The sequence below is a fragment of the Somniosus microcephalus genome, chromosome 22, assembly GCF_052327205.1.
Source record: "Somniosus microcephalus isolate GS21.2 chromosome 22, FLI_Smic_1.0, whole genome shotgun sequence".
In the NCBI taxonomy this organism is placed as follows: Eukaryota; Metazoa; Chordata; class Chondrichthyes; order Squaliformes; family Somniosidae; genus Somniosus; species Somniosus microcephalus.
This window is the reverse complement of record NC_141008.1, coordinates 11,097,960-11,121,095: the sequence shown is the minus strand read 5'-3', so window position 1 is coordinate 11,121,095 and position 23,136 is coordinate 11,097,960. Positions and strand designations below refer to the sequence as shown.

The 23,136-nt window shown below is 50.1% G+C and overlaps 1 protein-coding gene across 2 annotated transcripts in view; it reads right to left on the bottom strand.

The window, feature by feature from the left end:
* Nucleotides 1-22,913, bottom strand: part of LOC147102029 (calcium/calmodulin-dependent protein kinase kinase 1-like) — a 227,662-nt gene extending 204,749 nt beyond the window's left edge. For both annotated transcript variants that reach the window (XM_085964177.1, XM_085964176.1), the window contains exon 1: nucleotides 22,518-22,913. The gene's annotated coding sequence lies outside the window, so the exon portion shown is untranslated. The remainder of the gene's footprint in view (nucleotides 1-22,517) is intronic.
* Between the last annotated feature and the right edge of the window lie 223 nt (nucleotides 22,914-23,136).

Sequence of the window (23,136 nt, the reverse complement as noted above, 5' to 3'; positions counted from 1 at the left end):
TATTTTCTTAAGAAGCGATCTTTTCATTTGGTTTGAACCCAGCTCTCAAGATGAAAGTCTCCCGTCTATTTTGGTTGAAAAATTTCCAAGTGAAATAATTTGGGCCAATCTTAATCTCAACGGCAAGCACCCATAGCAACAATCTGCAAGTAATGACCACTCAAACTCAAAACGCTTCATGTTGAGTCAGCCTGACAGAATATAATTGGTGAGTAAAGCAACATTAGGGGCTAGATTTTCAGGGAGCCATCAGGCGGAGTTTCAGGCGTGTGTGGGGGGGGGGAAATCCTGAATTTGGGGGTCCCGACACCATCCCGCCCAAAACCCCACCTCACGTAAGTTTCAGGGGCGGCGGGTACCCGCCCCGCACTGCGACTCGCCGAAGCCTAATTCCTATTTTGAGGGGTTTCGTGTGGGTTTCCTGACGGCTCCAAACCACGCCAGGTAGAGCAGGCGGGCCGTCGGGTTGAAGGAGTTGGAGGGGTCGCGATGTCGGTGCTCAGGTGAGTGATGGATGCATGAGTGCAAAGGTAAGTGTGTTTGGTGTGTCTAAAGTGTGTAAAGAACTTTTACTTACCTGTACTTACCTTAACAGCCTTTCTTCCTGTAGCCGTCGGGAGCGCATCACTCAGCCGGAACTGAAAGCTGAACGGCTGCGATCTGTCAAAAGTGACAGCCTTCAGCTTTGAGTGCTGGTGAGAGTTCTAACTGAGTCTGTGCAGAATGACTCAGCTTAGAACTCAGACTGCCAGTGTTTGACAGCTTCAAACAGCTGTGAGACACTGATATTTCACCTGTCAAGAACTCTTGACAGATGAAATTTCAGTCTGTGACGTCACCTGTTGCTGGGTGGCCCTTAATTGGCCTGCTGAGCCCGCTGGGCGGGCTCAACAAGGTCAATCAAGGGAAAATTGCGCGGATTGGCCGGGCATCGAAGTAGGCGGGTCAAAAACCCGAAAGGGGAAGTCCCGCCTTCTTCCCGACAGGTTCGGCAAAATCTACCCCTAGGTGTCAGCCCTGGCTCAGTGGGAAGCATGCTCGCCTCTGAGTCAGAAGGTTGTGGGTTTAAATCACACTCCAGAGACTTAAACACATAGTCCAGGCTGATCCTCCTGGATTAAGGGAGTGCTGCACTGTCGGAGGTGCCGTCTTTCAGATGAGACGTCCATGGCACTACTTGAAGAAGAGCAGGGGAGATAGCCCCGGTGTCCTGGCCAATGTTTAGCTCTCAACCGACATCATTAAAACAGATTGTCTGGCTCATTATCACATTGCTGTCTGTGCACAAATTAGCTGCAGCTTTTCGACATTACAAAAGTGACCACGCTTCACAAGTACTGCATTGGCTACAACGCACTATGGGACGTCGTGAGATTGTGAAAGTATCTTTAGAATTGCAAGTTCCTTCTATACACAGCTTGCCTTTACTGCCAAAGGAAACATTGGTAAAACTATTTTTAAAACGTACTTCAGCCCTTGCCCAACACAAAAAGAAATGTGCACATGGTATTTGAAGTCTGAGTTGAGCAGATCACACAAGAGGTTCTGTACTCAGTCCCCAGCTCGACTGTAAAGTGCCAGCATTGCAAACCCCTCAAGTAAGGATTTTATCCTTTCCCATCACAGCCATTTTTAAAATGTTCTGAAGAGTCGGTTCTGATATTTGTCTGAACAACAACTACTTGTATTTATATAGCATCTTTAAACGTAGCAAAACGCCCCACGACACTTCACAGGAGTGTAATCAGACACACATTGACACCCAGCCACATAAGGAGAAATTAGGGCAGGTGAACAAACGCTCAGTCAAAGAAGTAGGTTTTAAGGAGCGTCTTAAAGGAGGAGAGAGAGGTAGAGAGGCGGAGAGGTTTAGGGAGGGAATTCCAGAGCTTAGGGCCCAGGCAGCTGAAGGCACGGCCACCAATGGTGGGGTGAGGGAAATTGGGGGATGCGCAAGAGGCCAGAATTGGAGGAACGCAGAGTTGTCGGGGGTGGGGGGTTGTGGGGCTGGAGGAGGTTACAGAGATAGGGAGGGGTGAGGCCATGGAGGAATTTGAAAACAAAAATGCGAATTTTAAAATCGGGGTGCTGTCGGACCGGGAGCCAATGTTAGTCAGCGAGCACAGGGGTGATGGGTGAACAGACTTGCTAGTCATGCCAGGTTAATCCCAGCAGGAGGGTGAATCTCACAGAGCATCAGTCATCGTGTCGAGGTATGGAGCTTGGAAGAGAAGCAGGCAGGTAGGAGAATGCAGGGCTCCTGGCTGCAGAATCACGTTTATTCATACACTCAGCCACATAAAGAAATATTAGGGCAGATGACCAAAAAGTTTGGTCAAAGAGATGGGTTTTAAGGAGCGTCTTAAAGGATGAGAGAGAGAGATGGAGAGGTTTAGGGAGGGAATTCCAGAGCTTAGGACTAATATGGCTGAAGGCATGGCCAGCAATGATGGAGCGAAGGATGTCTGGGATGCACAAGAGGCCAGAATTGGAGGAACGCAGAGTTTTCAGAGGGTTGTAGGGTAGGAGAAGGTTACAGAGATAGGGATGGCTGAGGCCATGGAGGGAATTGAGCACAAGGATGAGGATTTTACATTGGAGACTTAGGCACCTGTTTAGTGCCTGATAAACAGGCGTGGCTCTGTTGTAGTTCTAGACCTGTGAGTTTGTAGCACACCTCACTATGTAACACCTGCAAAGCATCTGACTACAATTGCAATGGAGCCCCTATCAAAGTATGCAAATGTAGCACAATTCAATACAAACTTGCAAAACAACATGTTCTGTAGTGTTATCGTATGAGACCATTAGGGAGTGGATGATTTGCACAGTAAGTTGTTACATTAACCGATTTCAAGTGTACGCCAATGCCGCAAAATTCACAAGGGAACTGTGACAAGTGCGGCACTTGTTATGCAGAACAGAGAAGGCTGAGGTGCACAGACTCCAGATTTCCAGTCTGAACTCAGGGTGTCTGAGCTACACATGCGGAGATCTCCATTGATCCCAAATGCTTCTCTACTGCCTTATGGTTACACCTCTCGCAAGTGCCAACCTTTTCAATAGAGCCCCATGTTCATGCACACTCCCAAACACACACACATATGTAGGCACTGCGCGGCACAGACACGTCTTTAATGAATACTCTGGTCACAGCTGCCTCAGGCAGTTTCTCAAAGCTCCCTATAGATGGAGAATGCAATTAAAGCGCTACCTAATAACGACAGCCATGGAAACAAGGGCCACATGGAAATGCTGGAAATGAGATGGCGCACTGAAAATGAGGACCAGTGACATATGCCCAGAAATGGAAACTCGCATCATTACTGTAACCGATTTACGGTCGCCTGAGGGTGGATGGGGTTAAACATGGATGGGTGGGGGGGGGTGCAGTGTCACTGTGGGGGGACACGGTCCCGTGTCAGCCCCTTTAACCAGGGCCTGAGTCAGCCCCTTTAACCAGAGCCCGAGTCGGCCCCTTTAACCAGACCCTGAGTCGGCCCCTTTAACCAGAGCCTGAGTCGGCCCCTTTAACCAGAGCCCGAGTCGGCCCCTTTAACCAGAGCCCGAGTCGGCCCCTTTAACCAGAGCCTGAGTCGGCTCCTTTAACCAGAGCCCAAGTTGGCCCCTTTAACCAGAGCCTGTCGGCTCCTTTAACCAGAGCCCAAGTCGGCTCCTTTAACCAAAGCCCGAGTCAGCCCCTTTAACCAGAGCCTGAATCAGCCCCTTTAACCAGAGCCTGTTGGCTCCTTTAACCAGAGCCCGAGTCGGCCCTTTTAACCAGAGCCCGAGTCGGCCCCTTTAACCAGAGCCTGTTGGCTCCTTTAACCAGAGCCCGAGTCGGCCCCTTTAGCCAGAGCCTGTTGACTCCTTTAACCAGAGCCCGAGTCGGCCACACTAAACAGAGTCCGAGTCGGCTCCTTTAACCAGAGCCTGAGTCGGCCCCTTTAACCAGAGCCTGTTGGCTCCTTTAACCAGAGCCCGAGTCGGCCCCTTTAACCAGAGCCCGAGTCGGCCCCTTTAACCAGAGCCCGAGTCGGCCCCTTTAACCAGAGCCTGTCGGCCCCTTTAACCAGAGCCCGAGTCGGCCCCTTTAACCAGAGCCCGAGTCGGCCCCTTTAACCAGAGCCTGAGTCGGCCCCTTTAACCAGAGCCTGAGTCGGCCCCTTTAACCAGAGCCTGAGTCGGCTCCTAGTCTGAGCTTCCTCATTGCAGCCACAGCTGAATAATCACTGGAGCGACTGCATCGCTGTAACATCTTACTAAAATAAACGGAACGTCAGCTTCCTGCTATGTTACCGTGACAACCAGACATTAAAATATTAAATAATGGCTCTGAGCCTTATTCTTCTTCCACTGCTACCTCTCAAAATGCAACGCAATAAAATCCGTCTCCTACAGTATTAAATAACAGCTTTGAACAGAATTGACGTTTCCCACACAATTAGAACAGCTTTAGTGATGGTCCAACACTCAGTGTCACAGGATCGAGGCTGCAGGTCCTTTTTCCTTTAGATATTACAAGAGTAAGATATTAAAATAAGAAATATATACATTATTGTACCCTGTTTGTGCACCATCACGTCCATGAAATTCTGATATCTTTTCTTATTCATTCTCGAGATGTGGGCGTCGCTGGCAAGGCCAACGTTTATTGCCCATCCCTAGTTGCCCTTCAGGAGGTGGTGGTGAGCCGCCTTCTTGAACCGCTGCAGTCCGTGTCGTGAAGGTACTCCCACAGTGCTGTTAGGGAGGGAGTTCCAGGATTTTGCCCTTGCGACGATGAAGGATCGGCGATATACTTCGAAGTCAGGATGGTGTGTGACTTGGCGGGGAACTTGGAGGTGGTGGTGTTCCCATGCGCCTGCTGCCCTTGTCCTTCTAGGTGGAAGAGGTCGCGGGTTTGGGAGGTGCTGCTGAAGAAGCCTTGGCGAGTTGCTGCAGTGCATCTTGTAGATGGCACACACTGCAGCCACGGTACGCCGGTGGTGGAGGAAATGAATGTTTAAGGTGGTGGATGGGGTGTCAATCATGCGGGCTGCTTTGTCCTGGATGGTTTTGAGCTTCTTGAGTGTTGTTGGAGCTGCACTCATCCGGGCAAGTGGAGAGTAATCCATCACACTCCTGACTTGTGCCTTGTAGCTGGTGGAAAGGCTTTGGGGAACCTGCTTCCTTGACGCCCAGTGGTCCTGGCAAGGCTGGCACCAGGCGACAAACGTGGCCATTGAGGGTTAAAATTGTTGAATCCGTAAATCTTAAGGTATGGTGTTCTTCAATAACTAGACGGAGGCTGCAGATTAACAATCAACAGATGTTTACTGGAGGAGGGTAGTCTAAAGACTGGCAGTACAGAGGCATGCTCAAGGCTTATATACAGGTGTGGTCACTGCCAGTACTACAGTATACAGGAGCTGTAAAAGTAGTTCTCTCTTAAAGGTACATACACTACAATTCCTCCCCTTTTAGATTAACAGTACCCATAACATTCAAATAACAGTTAACACTTTAACATGCTCATTTAACTGAAATAGTCCATTTATAGATTCAGTCTTTGGGGCGGCTTCCTGATCCTTTCTGGATAGTGCCTTTCCTGAGTGTCTTGTTCTTGGAGCGGAGGCGATTCTGGCCCCCTTTCGTTGGTTAGTTCATCAGTTTCCCCTGCTACTGTTTCTGGGGTAGATGCTACCGGTATGTCGGGTTCATCCCCAGGTATGCGAGACATGGGGTTGACTCGTTCCTGTGATGCTAGGATCTGGTCGATGTGGCGTCTCACAATGTTCTCCCCGACATCCACTGTGTACATTAGTGGCCCCTGCCATGTGCATATCGTTCCGGGTTGCCATTTCTCTGTTCGGTAGTCGCGGGCCAAGACTGGTTGTCCTACATTGAAGCTCCTTGTCGGCTTCTCATTGATGTGCTGGAATTGCTTATCCTCAACATTTCTTCGCACATTTGGTCTGAGCAAATCCAGACGAGATCTCAACCTTCGGTTAAAGAACATCATGGCCGGGGTCTGGTTGGTAACTGCATGTGTCGCATTTCTGTAGGCTAACAGGAAATTGTCCACCTTATGCTGTAGTGGAATGTCATCATCGCACATGGCCCTTATTGCCTTTTTAAAGGTTTGTACGAACCTCTCAGCCAATCCATTTGTGGCTGGATGATACGGGGTGGATGTGTAATGCCTTACCCCATTCCTTCTCATAAATTTCCGAAATTCTTCGGACACAAACTGTGGTCCGTTATCAGAGCAAATCTGCTCTGGCAAGCCGTTCCTGGCAAATATGGTCCGTAGGACTGCAATCGTTTTCTCTGTAGTGGTGGAGGACATTTTGATCACCTCAGGCCATTTCGAGTGCGCATCCACTGCTATTAAGAACATTGAGTCCATGAATGGACCAGCAAAATCAATATGCACCCGTTGCCATGGCGAGGAGGGCCACTCCCATGGGTGTAGAGGGGCATGTGGTGGTGCATTTTGGACCTTCTGGCATCCTGAGCAGCTCTTTGTTAGGTCCTCGATTTGTTGATCGATCCCCGGCCACCACACATAAGCCCTAGCAAGGCTTTTCATTTTCACCCCTCCCAGATGGCCTTCGTGAAGCTCATTGAGCACTCTCTTCCTTAACTTGGGTGGAATTACCACCCGGGATCCACACATCACTGTCCCCTGGCATACTGACAGCTGTTCTCTTCTGGATGAGAATGCTGGCAACAGTGAGTCGCCATGTGTTGGCCATCCCTTCACCGTCAAATCATATACCCGAGACAGTGTCGGATCATTTCGGGTCTCCTTCTCTATATCCGCGTTAGTTACTGGCAAGCGTTCAATTATCGACGAATAAAATATTTTGATAGGGTCCACTGCTGGTGCTTCCTCCACAGTAGGCAGTGGCAGGCGTGATAGCCCATCAGCGTTCCCATGCTGTTTTGTGCCCTTATACTCTATTTCATATTGGTTCTCCCCTAGAAAAAAGGACCATCTTTGTAGCCGTTGTGCAGTCATCACCGGAACGCCCTTCTTTGGATTAAAGATGGAGACAAGTGGTTGGTGGTCAGTCAGCAAGGTGAGCTTCTGCCCATGCAGATAGTGGTTGAATTTTTTTACTCCCCAGGAGGGCCTCCCTGTCAATCTGGGCGTAGTTGCGCTCGGCTGAGGTTAGTAACCGAGACGCAAAGGCTACTGGCCTCTCCAACCCGTCTGGGAATTTGTGCGACAGCACCGCTCCAATACCATAGGGTGATGCATCACACGCCAACCGAATTGGTAGTGCTGGGTTGAAATGGGCCAACACCTCTTTTGATGTGATCAATTCTTTGCACTTCTGGAAAGCTCATTTACATTCGTCATTCCACCTCCAAGGTACCCCCGTTTGCAGTTGGGTGTTCAGTGGGTGTAATACTGTAGACAAATTTGGTAAGAACTTATGGTAGTAGTTCACCAGCCTGAGGAACGACCTCAGTTGTGACACATTTTCCGGTGCTGGAGCCTTGACTACTGCCTCAATCTTTTCAGGGGATTTATGTAACCCCTCTTCATCAATAACGTGGCCACAATACGAGATCTGCTTCTGGAAAAACTCGCACTTGTGGCGATTAGCTCGTAGCCCATATTCCTTTAATCTAGTGAGCACCTTCACCAGGTTGGCGAGGTGATCACTGTCATTTTCGCCTGTGACCAGGATGTCGTCCAAATAACACTGGGTCCCTGGAATCCCTTGCAGGACTTGATCCATTGCCCTTTGCCAAATAGCCGGAGCCGATGCTACCCCGAACACCAGCCGGTTGTATTGGTAGAGACCTTTATGAGTGTTGATCGTGAGGTATTGTTTCGAGGCTTCTTCTACCTCCATTTGCAGGTACGCCTGGGCCAGATCAATCTTAGTGAAGCGTTTACCTCCAGATAGCGAGGCGAAAATATCTTCAATCCGTGGAAGCGGATATTGTACCGTGTGAAGGACTGGGTTCACTGTCACCTTAAAATCCCCACAGATGCGGACCTTCTTTGGTTCCCCAGGCGTATTACTGAACGACCTCTTCATTACAGGAACGATGGGTGTAGCCCACTCGCTCCAGTCCACTTTGGACAGTACTCCTGAACGTTCCAAACCTTCCAGCTCTGCTTCGACGGCTGGTCAGATCGCATAAGGCACCGGTCTGGCCTTAAAAAACTTTGGGCTTGCATTTTCCTCTATTTTAATCGTCGCTGTTATGCCTTTTAGTGTTCCGAGTCCCTCCTGGAACACTTCTTGTGCGTCAGTTAGCATTTTTGACAGTCATCCAGGTGTGACGTCGTCATCCTTTTTGGCCTCAACCTTCAGTGCCTGTATGGAATGCCAATCTAATTGTATCTTCCGGATCCATTCACGTCCTAGTAGTGGTGGTCCTCCATCTGGCAATACATATAGGTCCATTTTTGGTATTTCCTGGCCTTTGTATATTACGTTCACCCTTATTTTTCCTTTGGGGTAGACTGTTTGCCCCGTGTACGTCTTCAAGACAATCTCTGTATCTCTAGGGTATATGTGAGAATAGCCGCTTGTAGTCCCTTCGGCTTATGACTGTTAGGGCTGATCCTGTGTCCAATTCCATTTTCACTTGGACTCCGTCTATCTTGAGCGTGACCCAGATAGTCTGGTGATCCTCCATTTTGATTACCTTATGTAGTTCCAGACAACCCAGCTCCTTGCTTCCGGAGTCTGTATCACTTTTCTGTTCGTCTGAACTACTGTCCATCACCTTATGTACCTTCCTGTACTTCTCCTGTGGAGATTTCTTGCTGCTGGTTTTCTTACCTGACCTGCAGACTCTTGCTATGTGTCCTGCTTTTCCACACTGTCTGCACACTTGATCTTTGAACCAACAATCCTTCTGGTCGTGTGTTGTTCTGCCGCAGCGATAACACTTCCCTGCTCCATATGACATTTCATTGGTGCCATATTCTTGCGGTCTCCGTTGTATCTCTGCAGCACCCCGTGCGGCTGCTTCGTGTGATACTGCCATGCTGAAAGCCTTGTCCAGCGTAAGATCCTTTTCTGATAGAAGCCGTTTCTGGGTTCCTTCACTTTGAAGCCCACATACAAACTTGTCCCTTAACGTATCTGCTAGTCCCATTCCAAACTGGCAGTGTTTCGATAGCTTGCGCAGTTCCGTTAAATACTCAGCATTACTTTCGTCTTTCTGCTGGTTCCTTTTGTGGAACTTAAATCTTTCTGCTATCAGCAGCGGTGTGGGGTTTAAATGGTCCTGTAGGATTTCCACTATGCTTTCGAAATCCTTATCCACTGGCTTCTCTGGGGTTATTAGGTTTCGCAGTAAGCCATACATTTTTGCACCCATGAAATTCAACAAAACCAGTGCTTTCCTGGCATCTGGCACTTCATTCGCCTTGCAATACACCTCAATGCGTTCCACATATGTCGCCCAACCTTCGACTTCATTATCGAACGCAGTGACACTGCCACTCTTCGGAATCCCTGGGTGTGGTTAGACTTTCTAAAATGGCATCTCCCGCGCTCTCCCTTCTTCTCCGCTGGCTCAAAGTGGCGTCTCCCGTGCTTTCCTTTCTTCCCGCGCTCGCCCTTCTTCTCCGCTGTGGCTTCAAAAATGGCGTCTCCCGCGCTCTCCCTTCTTCTCCGCGGCTCAAATGGCATCTCCCGCACTCCCTTTCTTTCCCCGTGGACGCTGCTTAGCCCTTGAGCCCTGGCTGCACTCTGCGCGTTCTCCTGTGCACCTCTCTCGTTGCCGCCGCTCGGTCCTGAACCCCGGCTGTGCTTTACCCTCTCTTTTTGTTTTCCGTCGACGCCGCTCGGTCTTCAACCCCCGGCTGCGCCCTGTGCGCTCTACCCTCTCTCTTACCCCGTCGACGCTGCTCGGCCTTTTCTGTGTCGTCAGTCGGCTCCAGCCGCCGCTGTCCGGGAAGGGTCTGCGCTGTACCTGTTGCCAGTCTGTTGCTGGATCGTCGTGGCTGGAAAACCAAGCCCAGCTCTCAACAGCCTCCCCTGCGATGTTCACTCTCTGCCGGATGACTGGGCGGTTGCTCGTGGTCGACGCCCGTGCTTCTGGCCTCGACTTTCTTCCACCGCCCTCCCGGAGCGAATCCTTGGAAGGAAATGCAGAGTTGCAGGTAGATTCGAATCGACCTCGTCGCCACTGTTGAATCCGTAAATCTTAAGGTATGGTGTTCTTCAATAACTAGACGGAGGCTGCAGATTAACAATCAACAGGTGTTTACTGGAGGAGAGTAGTCTAAAGACTAACAGTACAGATGCCTGCTCAAGGCTTATATACAGCTGTGGTCACTGCCGGTACTACAGTATACAGGAGCTGTAAAAGTAGTTCTCTCTTAAAGGTACATACACTACAAAAATAACATTGGGGTCTGAATGACATCATCAGACCCTGACTTTTGAATTGCAATGAGGCCCTCACCTGCCTGGTGCGAGGGCCTGATTGGCTGGCCTGAATGCGCCTGTTAAAATGGCGCGGGACGCAAGGCCAGCATTGATTGGGTGAGTAGGTCGATGCAAACATTTAAACCCCTCACACGGCCTGCTCTCATCAGGCAGTAAATCAGGACTTTTATTTCAGGCTCTACTAAGTAGGACTGGAGTGCGGCCAACGTCATATCCATTTTAAAAAGTGAGACAGAGCTAATCTGGGTAATTACAGGACAGTTAGCTTAATATCTGTGATAGGGAAAATTTTAGTCTATAATTAAGGATGAAATTACCACGTAGCCAGATAAAGAGAAAATAGTTAGAAATAGCCAGCAGGGATTTCAAAACGGACGATTACACTTGACGAACCTCATTAAAAATTATGAGGACAGGTTGCATAAACCTGGTTTGTATTCCCTTGAGTTGAGGGGGGTGATCTACTCGAGCTGTTTAAAATGATAAATGGATTCGATAGGGTAGATACAGAGAAACTATTTCCTTTGACGGGGGAATCAAGAACAAAGTGGGCACAATCTTCAAATTAGAGCCAGGCTGTTCAGGGGTGATGTCAGGAAGCACTTTTTCCACACATAGGGTAGTGGAAATCTGGAACTCTCTCCCCCAAAAGGCTGTGGTTGCTGGGGGTCAATTGAAATTTACAAGACTGAGATCGATAGGTTTTTGTTAGGTGAGGGTGTCAAGGGATACGGAGCAGGAGCAGGTAAATGGAGTTGCGATACAGATCAGCCATAATCTAATTGATGGTGGAACAGGCTCGAGGGGCTGAATGGCCTCCTCCTGATCCTATGTCCCATAGAATTCTTTAAGGGGGTAACAGACTTGGTAGATGGGGCAATGCAGTGGATATAGGGTACATAGACTGTAGGAAAACCTTTGACAAGGTACCACACAGGAGGGATTACAAGAGAAGAGTAAGGGGTATGAAATCAGGGAGAGGATAGAAAACTGGATTATAAATTGGTTCGAAGGGAGTGGAGGGCAGTTTCTCAGAGTGGTTGGAAGTGGGTAGTGGTGTCTCACAGGGCTCTGCCCTGGGACATCAGCATCAACAACAACAACTTGTATTTCTATAGCACCTTTAACGTAGTAAAACGCCCAAGGCGCTTCACAGGAGCGATTATAAGACAAAACAATTAGATACCGAGCCACGTAAGGAGAGATTAGGGCAGGTGACCAAAAGCTTGGTCAAAGAGGTAGGTTTTAAGGAGCGTCTTAAAGGAGGAAAGAGAGGTGGAGAGGCGGAGAGGTTTAGGGAGGGAATTTCAGAGCTTAGGGCCTCGGCAACAGAAGGCAGCTTCTGTTCACTCGCAATAATTTGGATATACGGCTCGAGGAAGTGATGTCGAAATTTGCAGATGATACTAAAATAGGAGATATAGTTAATTCTTTGAAAAAACAACAGAAACTGCAAAGGGATATTGATAAGATGATGGCATGCGCTATAAAGCGGCAGATGGAATTCAATGTCAGTCAGTGTGAGGTGATGCATTTTAGCAAAAAATAACGGCAGTAATTATACTGTGAATGGAAGTAGGCTTGGGGCTGTGGGGGAGCAGAGGAATTTGGAAAGTAGGCTCGGGGCTGTGGGGAGCAGAGGGATTTGGGGAAGTAGGCTCGGAGCTGTTGGGGAGCAGAGGGATTTGGGGAAGTAGACTCGGAGCTGTGGGGGAGCAGAGGGATTTGGGGAGCAGGCTGGGGGCTGTGGGTGAGCAGAGGGATTTGGAAAGTAGGCTGGGGGCTGTGGGGGAGCAGAGGGATTTGGGGAAGTAGGCTCGGGGCTGTGGGGGAGCAGAGGGATTTGGGGAGCAGGCTCAGGGCTGTGGGGGAGCAGAGGGATTTGGGGAGCAGGCTCAGGGCTGTGGGGGAGCAGAGGGATTTGGGGAGCAGGCTCGGGGCTGTGGGTGAGCAGAGGGATTTGGGGAGCAGGCTCGGGGCTGTGGGGGTGCAGAGGGATTTGGGGAGCAGGCTCGGGGCTGTGGGTGAGCAGAGGGATTTGGGGAGCAGGCTCGGGGCTGTGGGGAGCAGAGCGATTTGGGGAGCAGGCTCGGGGCTGTGGGTGAGCAGAGGGATTTGGGGAGCAGGCTCGGGGCTGTGGGGAGCAGAGCGATTTGGGGAGCAGGCTCGGGGCTGTGGGGGTGCAGAGGGATTTGGAGAGCAGGCTCGTGGCTGTGGGGAGCAGAGGGATTTGGGGAGCAGGCTCGGGGCTGTGGAGAGCAGAGGGATTTGGGGAAGTAGGCTGGGGGCTGTGGGGGAGCAGAGGGATTTGGGGAAGTAGGCTGGGGGCTGTGGGGGAGCAGAGGGATTTGGGGAAGTAGGCTCGGGGCTGTTGGGGAGCAGAGGGATTTGGGGAGCAGGCTGGGGGCTGTGGGGGAGCAGAGGGATTTGGGGAAGTAGGCTGGGGGCTGTGGGGGAGCAGAGGGATTTGGGGAAGTAGGCTGGGGGCTGTGGGGGAGCAGAGGGATTTGGGGAGCAGGCTCGGGGCTGTGGGGGAGCAGAGGGATTTGGAAAGTAGGCTGGGGGCTGTGGGGGAGCAGAGGGATTTGGGGAAGTAGGCTCGGGGCTGTGGGGGAGCAGAGGGATTTGGGGAGCAGGCTCAGGGCTGTGGGGGAGCAGAGGGATTTGGGGAGCAGGCTCGGGGCTGTGGGTGAGCAGAGGGATTTGGGGAGCAGGCTCGGGGCTGTGGGGGTGCAGAGGGATTTGGGGAGCAGGCTCGGGGCTGTGGGTGAGCAGAGGGATTTGGGGAGCAGGCTCGGGGCTGTGGGGAGCAGAGCGATTTGGGGAGCAGGCTCGGGGCTGTGGGTGAGCAGAGGGATTTGGGGAGCAGGCTCGGGGCTGTGGGGAGCAGAGCGATTTGGGGAGCAGGCTCGGGGCTGTGGGGGTGCAGAGGGATTTGGAGAGCAGGCTCGTGGCTGTGGGGAGCAGAGGGATTTGGGGAGCAGGCTCGGGGCTGTGGGGGAGCAGAGGGATTTGGGGAGCAGGCTCGGGGCTGTGGGGAGCAGAGGGATTTGGAGAGCAGGCTCGGGGCTGTGGGGAGCAGAGGGATTTGGGAAGTAGGCTTGGGGCTGTGGGGAGAAGAGCGATTTGGGGAGTAGGCTCGTGGCTGTGGGGAGCAGAGGGATTTGGGAAGTAGGCTTGGGGCTGTGGGGAGCAGAGGGATTTGGGGAGTAGGCTCGGGGCTGTGGGGAGCAGAGGGATTTGGGGAGCAGGCTCGGGGCTGTGGGGGAGCAGAGGGATTTGGGGAGCAGGCTCGGGGCTGTGGGGGAGCAGAGGGATTTGTGGGGACAGGTTCACAGGGCATTAAAGGCAGCACCTCGGGTTGACAAGGCTGTAAAGAAGCTAATGGAATTCTGGATTTTATCATGTGGTGTAGAGTATAAAACCAAGGAGTAATAATGAAACCTTCATAAGACCTCAGTTGGAGCACTGTGTGCAATATTGGGCTCCACACTATCGGAGGGATATTGAGGACTAGAGAGGGTTCAGCACAGATACACTGGGATTCTGCCTGGTATGAGGAAATACAAATACAAAGAAAGAGTTGAAAACTTGAGTCTTTTCATTAGAACAACACAGATTCCAGGGTGCTATGAAAGAAGTGTTTAAAAGAATGGACAGGGTAGACAGGAGCAGACTGTTCCCAGTGGTTGAGGGGTCAAGGATGAGGGGCCATTGATACAAGATTAACTGTAAGCGATTTAGAACAGAGGGCAGGAGAAACTGCTCCACAGAGTTGTGAGGCTGTGGAATTCACTTCCAGGGTGAGTTGTTGACATAGAAACTATAACAACACTGAAGATTAGATTGGATAGGGGGATGAAGGGAAAGGGGGTGAAGGCTATTGGAACAGGATGGGTAAATAAGATTAGAACTTATTGCTCGGGTGGAGGGTAAACACCAATACAGACTGGCTGGGCTGAATGGCCTGATTCTGTGATGTATCTTCTATGTATTTCTATGTAATGTAATTTTGGGGAGGATCTCGAATTAGGCGGCCAGTGCTATCGCCCAATATAGGTGGGAGCCTCGTTAGTGTTTAGGACCCTGATGTAATCTTGGTCACTCACTGAGGCGGCACGCATGCTGGGAAGTGGAACTGAGTGTAGAGCCACCAAACTAGCGGTCCTTAAAGGGATCACGACAGGCCACTCCAATGAAGTATACAAAAAGGTTTCTAGGTGATTTCTGTGGGGCCAGGAGGAGCGTGAACATGTAACGTTACAGGAATCTGACACTTCCGATCCCGCAAAAATCTCCCCCTCCCCCCCCCCCACACACTGCTGGATCCTCCATGGTGCTCACCCCAGGATTGACTCATCCCCATAAAAAGAAACCTCTGGCATGGCTCTGCGGAGTAGCTGCCAGATTTCCCAACCAACGCCCCCCACCACCCCCCCCACCCCCCAACCCCAGATCGGCAAGCTGCCTGTCAGCACCCGTTCAACACTGCCAGCTCGCCGGCTCTATCATACAGAGGCTCGGCCAGGGAAATGGAGCGAGCTTACCTCCGGCCCAGGCCCCGCCTATCACCTGCCTGATGTAACGTCGGTACCAAAACCAACCCTAAAGTCAATTCAAGGCTGCAGAGGCCTGCCGTGTTGTGTTCATCCATTAAAGATGAAGCAAGTGTTCAGCTGTGGCTCAGTGGATAGCACTCTCACCTCTAAGTCAGAAGGTCATGTGTTCAAGTGGAACTTGAGCACATAATCCAGGCTGACACGCCAGTGCAGTACTGAGTGTAGTGTATTATCACATAGTTTAGTATGAGCATGCTCAGTTCGCTCTGGCCTAGTAAAGCAAGCACATGGACTAGCAACGCATCGTGTCTCTGTCCTTCATTTGTTCTACCCACATATATTACACTGAGGGAGCGCGACACTGTCGGAGGTGCCGTCTTTCAGATGCGACGTTAAACCGAGGCCCCGTCTGCCCTCTCAGGTGGATGGAAAAGATCCCAAGGCATTATTTCAAACGAGAGCTGGGGAGTTGGTCCTGGTGTCCTGACCAATATTTAACCCTCAGCCAATACCTAAAACATGTAACTCATTGCTGTCTGTGGGATCTTGCTGTGTGGAAAATGGCTGCCGTGTTTCCTACATCACAACAGTGACTACACTTCAAAAGTACTTAATTGGCTGTAAAGCGCTTTGAGAGGTCCTGAGGTTGTGAAAGGCGTGACATAAATGCAAGTTGTTTCCTTTCCTTATGGTTGGTCCAGTATTAGAGATTCTAGTAAGATTAATATTTAATATTATTTATCCCTCAATCAACACTTAAAAACAGAGTATCTGGTAATTTATCTCATTGCTGTTTGTGGGAGCTTGCTGTGCACAAATTGGCTGCTACATTTCCTGCATTATAACAGTGATCACGCTTCAAAAGTACTTCATTGGTTGTAAAGCGCTTTGGGACATCCTGAGGTTGTGAAAGGCGCTATAGAAATGCAAGTTCTTCCCTTCTTCCAGACACACTGAGGTGACTACAGAAGCCAAGGAGGTTTTTCTTTCCTCGATCTCCCTCTGAAGGGCAAGCTCGTGCTGAGGTTCACTTTTCCATGTGGTACGTCTGGAGTGTTGTGTGTCTGCATGCTATTCGACTGCAAGGGGCACCACAGCGGGCTCCAACCATGTCCTTGTTTGGAGCTTAACAGCTTTGTGAGCTGTTTCTAGTAAACCGCTTAACCCCGTCGCACCAACTTCCTGTTTGAGCTATTGTAATTCAGGCGTTAACCTGCTCATTTCAAATTGGTTATTGATCCCATTAAACTGTCACCGCAGGAAGATTGAGAGCTCTGTGATCCACACACATCAGATAGTGAATTGACCCACTGAACCAGCAGGGGGGGGGTGGAAGAGGGACGGGGGGTGGGAGTGGGGTGGTCATGTCTGTTTCCAAGCATTAGTGTCTCGAGTATTGGCCTCTTTAGAGGCTCCTCCTGCCAATAAAAGAGTCCCTTTGGCTTTCAGCCCAGTACATCCACTGTCTGACTGCTCGAACAGGGAAAGCAAGGCTCCACAACATTGGAATAATTAGACAACCCCCATTCCTAAAAATATACATCGAATAAACCTGGCAACACATCTAGGGCTAAGTACAAGCCACTTCCTGTGTTTATTTTTAAGCGTGTCATGCCTCTTTAAACTTACTGACCAATGTATTTATTATTTAGCATGTCCGGACTCAGTATATAATTCCAGTCATCTCAGAGCACAGTCAGCACCAACAGGCAAAGTGAGCAGTCCGTCAGATAGTTTAGTTAGTGGGCATGACACAACACTGTGGGACGTGGGTTGGATTTGTCCACAAGGACATTTTTCATCACCAAGGCCTCAGAGATGATGATGGGAGGTGCACTCTCCCGGTCCAGTTCGACAGCGAGTGAGAAGACCCCAACCCTGATGTGATCATTTGAATCCTGGTTGACGGTCCTTACGGTCAGAGATGATGTGACAATTTATAGGAGTATCTGCCATTTACTATTCACACCTGCAAGTTGCCAGTCCACTTACTGCCCAGGGAGAAGCCTCTACCTAAGGCAAAAACCCTGCAGCACAGCACCACCACCCTCGAGACCATCGCAGACCTGTGCTGCAGGACACCCCAAATGGACCCAGTCAAATCTCACACACTTTATAATATCCCACCCAGTCTAATCCACTCTTTAATATCCCACCCAGTCCAATCCCACTCTCCTGCTCGCTCCCCCTACCCTTTAATATCCCACCCAGTCTAATCCCCCTCTCCCTCTCTCTCCCCACACCCTTTAATATCCCACCCAGTCTAATCCCCCTCTCCCTCTCTCTCCCCACACCCTTTAATATCCCACCCAGTCTAATCCCTCTCTCCCTCTCTCTCCCCACACCCTTTAATATCCCACCCAGTCTAATCCCTCTCTCCCTCTCTCTCCCCACACCCTTTAATATCCCACCCAGTCTAATCCCACTCTCCCTCTCTCTCCCCATATCCTTTAATATCCCACCCAGTCTAATCCCACTCTCCCCCTCACTCCCCATACCCTTTAATATCCCACCCAGTCTAATCCCACTCTCCCCCTCACTCCCCATACCCTTTAATATCCCACACAGTCTAATCCCTCTCTCCCTCTCTCTCCCCACACCCTTTAATATCCCACACAGTCTAATCCCACTCTCCTGATATCTCGCCTTTAATATTGCTCTTTTTCAAGCAGCAGTGTAATTCCCTTTTGAAAGAATTCACGGATTCTACCTCAGGAACAATATGTGTTGGAGAATTCCAGATTCTAACTACCCTCTGGATAAATATTTTTTTCTGTAACATCCCCTTTAAATGTGTGCCCTATCATCATGATCTTCCCTAGCAGTGGAAACAACATATCACGATTTACCCTTCATAATCTTGAAGACCTCCATCAGGTCACCTCCTTAATCTTCTCAGCTCCAGTGAAAAACCCTAACATCCCGAGTCTCTCTTTATAACTGTAAACACAAGTTTAAATCTGCAGGGCTCCACGGCAACTGGACTCTGCAGACAGCGCGAGATCCACGACAGACCCAAAGCTGTCCCACTTCAGTTTAATATTTCATCTTAAATTTAATATAAATTAAATACATGTAATAAATTTCCAGTGGCAGACGTAATGCGGCTCATTGTGTCCCTCTGACATTGTGCATGAAGTGCCTCCCATCATGGCAGCACTGCACCTTACTAGAGTGCCAAATGAATCATTAGTTATTCCCTCCAAAAATTCAACTAGGTTTGTTAGACATGACTTACTCTTTGCAGATCCGTGCTGGCTCTCTCTGATCAGCTTGTATTTGTCCAAATGCTCAGTCACTCTGGCCCGAATCATAGATTCTAGTAACGTCGCCACAACATTAGACTAATAGGTCAATAATTTACTAGTTTATCTCTCCTACCCTTCTTAAATAATGACGTGACATTGGCAGGTTTCCAATCCAAGGGGACAATTCCTGAATCGAGAGAGTTTTGGAGGATTGTGACTGACGCGTCAACAATCTCCTCAGCTAAAGACGCCCAGTTTTTTAATGATTTTTCTCCCGGTGGTTTGCTCGCAGCAACGTTCAGCAGATTAACTTTTAATTTCTAGAGACTCCAGGACAGTCCTGGAGGGGGTGGTGACCCGACACTGGCGACAGTGCTGAGATTCTGTCAGGTGTTACAATGGAAGGCTGGCCACTCTACATTGTCCTCCTGCGAGATCCTGCCCCCGCAATTCCGCCAGAAATACATCTAAATTACCGGTGCTTCTCCCGTCAGTCAGGGCTGAGCTCCGGACTTAGGAGAGTAGGCCTGAGCTTGGCCTTCAGCTAGACTGGCTCAAAATCTCGCTGTTCCAGGTATGCGCAGTTCCTGCCGCCGCCGCATTGGCCTGCGCTGACTGATGTTTGGCGTGCTTTGTGACACAAACACGTTGAACCGATTCGCCAAATTCCCACAGCCAAAGGGGATGGGCGAGAGTTATAGCCCCGGCAACAACAACCTGTGTTTACATAGCACCTTTAATGTAGTAAAACATCCCAAGGTGCTTCACAGGAGTGTTATCAGACAAGAATTGACACCGAACCACATAAGGAGATATTAGGACAGGTGACCCAAAGCTTGATCAAAGAGGTAGGTTTTAAGGAGTGACTTAAAGGAGGAAAGAGAGGTAGAGAGGCGGAAAGGTTTAGGGAGGGAATTCGAGAACTTAGGGCCTAGTCAGCTGAAGGCACGGCCGCCAATAGTTGAGCGATTGAAATCAAGGATGCTCAAGTGGCCAGGATTGGAGGAGAGCAGAGTTCTCGGAAGGTTGTAGGGCCGGAGGAAGTTACAGAGATAGGGAGGGGCGAGGCCATGGAGTTTGCAAAACCCACAAGACAAAGTCTGTCTCTGCTGTCGTCGGGTGGCCGGGTGGTTTATATTTCCGATGGCCATTGACTGTGTGAGTTCTGTGCGTCAGTGTTTCACCTCCTCTCTCATTGTGTCACCCTTTGTCCTGGGGCAAACACGAAAAAAATCTGAACAAGGTTTGTTGGAACACAGTCAGCTTTCAACTTGTGGGCTTGTGTTCGAATCCAAGCCTGACAAATGGGATAAAGATTTCCATTCTCTGGCAGCTGTTAAACACTAGGACCCAAAATAGAAATGAGTTGGGCTAGCCTCTACCCACGTCCAAATTCACCGCCCAAACCTGCCCTCACAGTTTAACATGGATTGGCTAAAATAACAACAATTAAAATTGACAGCAAATAGCTCGAGCAGAACTGCAATCGGCGCTGGTTCTCTTACCCGCTGCTGTGCTGAATGCTGCTGATAGACAAGGTGACAGCAAGCAGTCGCCTTCACCCAGCATGGGTGACCCTGCCGATGGATTAACCTGCTTTTACTTATCCTCCGTGGGCTAATCCTTACTGTATTTACAACTGCTGAATGTGCATATGCGGCACTAATGCATCCTACACACAGAGGCCACTCACCTCTACGTACCAGAGGGAGCACTGCGCACCCATCAATACACACTGACACACCCCATCATGGTCAGGTATGTGTTGGCCTGATGACACTGTCATTGACTGGAAATCCCATCGGTTCAGGCACGAGGGAGCTCTCCAGCATCTCAACGCCAAAGAAAACATGGATTTACATAGCGGCCTCAACGTAGTAAAACTTCCCACTATAAAGTTGGGGGGGGGGGTGATTTTCCCCGGATACTTTGGGCATTAAAGAGCCCCCTAGGGGGTCAAGGTGTGGTCTTGAGCTGCAACACCAGTTTAGCCCGCCTTAAGCACATGCCCTGAGGATCGTTAAGGCTCTGAGTGACAATTAAAGAGGCTGCGCGCCATTTTGCCGGCTAGCGCTGCAATTAACGAGCAGCTGAACAGGAGTGGACAAGTCGTTGCTGAGGATTTTGAGCGCTCCTTAAAGTCATGCTCAGTTTTCACTGATTGCTTGATGATTGAGATTGGCGGACTACACTGCGTTTGAAGAGAACCTTTGGGACACAGCGGGAGACTTTCTGGGACACTTTGTCACGACTTCACCAACACTCTATCAACATTTATTTTGGTCGTTCTGAGGACTCCACCTAAAGAGAGTGCTACTCTACCTTGTTGGACACCTTATAGGAGTCTCCAGGACAAAGGGAGTGTTTGGTAATGGGGATCTTGCTAGGGGTCCTCCTCGGTCTGGATGAGGAAAGGGAGGAGATGAAGCCAGGAAGAGCAGCAGCAGCTGCTGGAGGAGAAAGGGATGGGGGGCGGGGAGCGAGGAACAACGTTCCCTATAAGCTGCACTTTGTTCTTCACAGCCTGTTTCTTTTCATGCGTGGTCCCTTTAAATTTCTGCCTCCCGGATCGGGCACACGTTGTGGCCTCACCGCGCCCTTCACACCAGAAACTGGGTGCCAACAAATTTCTACTTTGGCGGAGTACCTCAAAGGACGTCTAACATCTCTCACAACGCAGCAGGTGATGCTGAGATTTCATACCGTTAGTTGTCTGGAAACAGCAGACTGATGCACTGATGGCTTTCCAGCCACAAGGCCAGCAGCGACAATGTGCCCCTTGCACACTGAATGCCCTGCTCAGTGAACCTGCTCGTCCACTGTCAGAGCAGCTACCCGCAGGGCGGGCTCTTCCAATGGAGCTCTTTGGCCTATCGAGTCCCCAGATCCTGAGCAGCTGAAAAGCTGTCTAGGGTTCTTCCATGGTGAACCTGCACGGCATTGAGTTGATTCCATCCACTAATCTTCCAGGAAATGTCCAGCAAGGTGGAGAGTGAATTTACAGCAACTGAACGTCACCATGGGATAATATTGTACATCGATACCTCTCTTTGTGTGGCAGTTTACTTAGTGCACATCTACAGCAGGAAGACTTTTATTAATTCTCGGGATGTGGGCATCGCTGGCAAGACCGGCATTTATTGCCCATCCCTATAACTGAGTGGTTTGCTAGGCCACCTCTGAGGGTAGTTCAGAGTCAACCATGTTGGTGTGGGGACTGGAGTCACACATCGGCCGGACCGGGTAAGGCCGGACCGGGTAAGGCCGGACCGGGTAAGGACGGACCGGGTAAGGACGGACCGGGTAAGGCCGGACCGGGTAAGGACGGACCGGGTAAGGCCGGACCGGGTAAGGACGGACCGGGTAAGGCCGGACCGGGTAAGGCCGGACCGGGTAAGGACGGACCGGGTAAGGCCGGACCGGGTAAGGACGGACCGGGTAAGGACGGACCGGGTAAGGCCGGACCGGGTAAGGACGGACCGGGTAAGGCCGGACCGGGTAAGGCCGGACCGGGTTTCCTTCCCTAAAGGACATGGATGAACCAAATGGGTTTACGGCAATTTTACCGACGGCAGCTTTTTATTTCCAGATTTTATATTAAAACTGAATTCAAATTCTCAAACTGCCGTGGTGGGATTTGAACTCTCGTTCTCTGGATTGTTAATCTTTGCTACTGTCAGGAAGTACAAACTTTGACAGTTCTTTCTTTCTCTCCCACACTATCTCTCTCTCTCTCTCTATCTCTCCCTCCACCCATTCTCCCCTTTCTTCCTCCTCTTTGTGTGTACAGCGGGCTACAAGTAGTCAAGCCCCAAGTCCTCAGCCTGCCCTGCAGACTCCTGCATTATCCAAACACACACGTAAAGCAAATATGAAACAAGTGTAGTTTGATTATTATAAACATATAACAGGATGTAACAAAAGTAGACAGTGGGGGGAAAATGTTAACCCCCACCGCGCCCACCCCCTTTCCAGGGCAGGTGGGCAGTGGTGGGGGGGGGGGGGTAAAATTTAATAAAACAGTTAGCAAGAATTATCATTAACTTGAAAGTTCCCTCTTTTCATGAGCAAGAAATTACTTAGTTTGCTTGCAGAGACACAAGAAACGAACGTGCGTCAGTTGTGAGGGAGATTATATTTGTGACAGAGACGCTTCAGGCTGCACTTGGCCTTGTTCCCCCCTAAACAGACCTTCATTCACAGCCTCTTGTTTGTCTCTGCCCGGTAATTACTGAGCTGACAGCTTTCGAGTGCAGGCGCGGGCTTCAATTAACCCAGGGTTCCCCAGCACTTACCGCGATTGATTTGCTCAGCTCCTCCAGACTGTCGCCCTCCCAGCCAGCTTTCTTCAAATATCATCGGTATTCACTGTTAAAACAAATAAATAAATAAAATGGATGTCAAAGTTGGAGGAATTCCTTCATTATTTAACAGAGCATCCTGGCCTATTTCTCATTGGGCCCATTGTCTGTGCAATTGTTGGAAGTTGAGGATGCTCTGGGGATAGACAGAGGGGCAGATTAAACTCGCTGCTCCTCCAGCCTGCCCTCAATCTGAAGGAATGACTGACGAGTTAGGCCCCATTTTCACCCTCACACATTGATACAGATTCTTCTGCTGTGACTGTATCTCCACAGCTTCAAGTTGGTTCACGGAAAGTGGAACTGAAAATTCCTTCCTCCCCTGCCTCTCGAGCTCCTCTAACCATTTAAAGCCTTTTAAACCACGAGCTTGGAGTCAGCCAACCAACGGCCCCCTGCCTCGTTTCTTGTCCTACTCTGTTCAACACCGCTCAGGTTATACATGCATCAGTTCCTTTAAATGCATCTATTGTGGCGGAACCACCAGAGGACTACGGACAATTGTATATAATTCCTTTTACAGCAATGTAGTACAGCTGGGGGCTGCACCTTT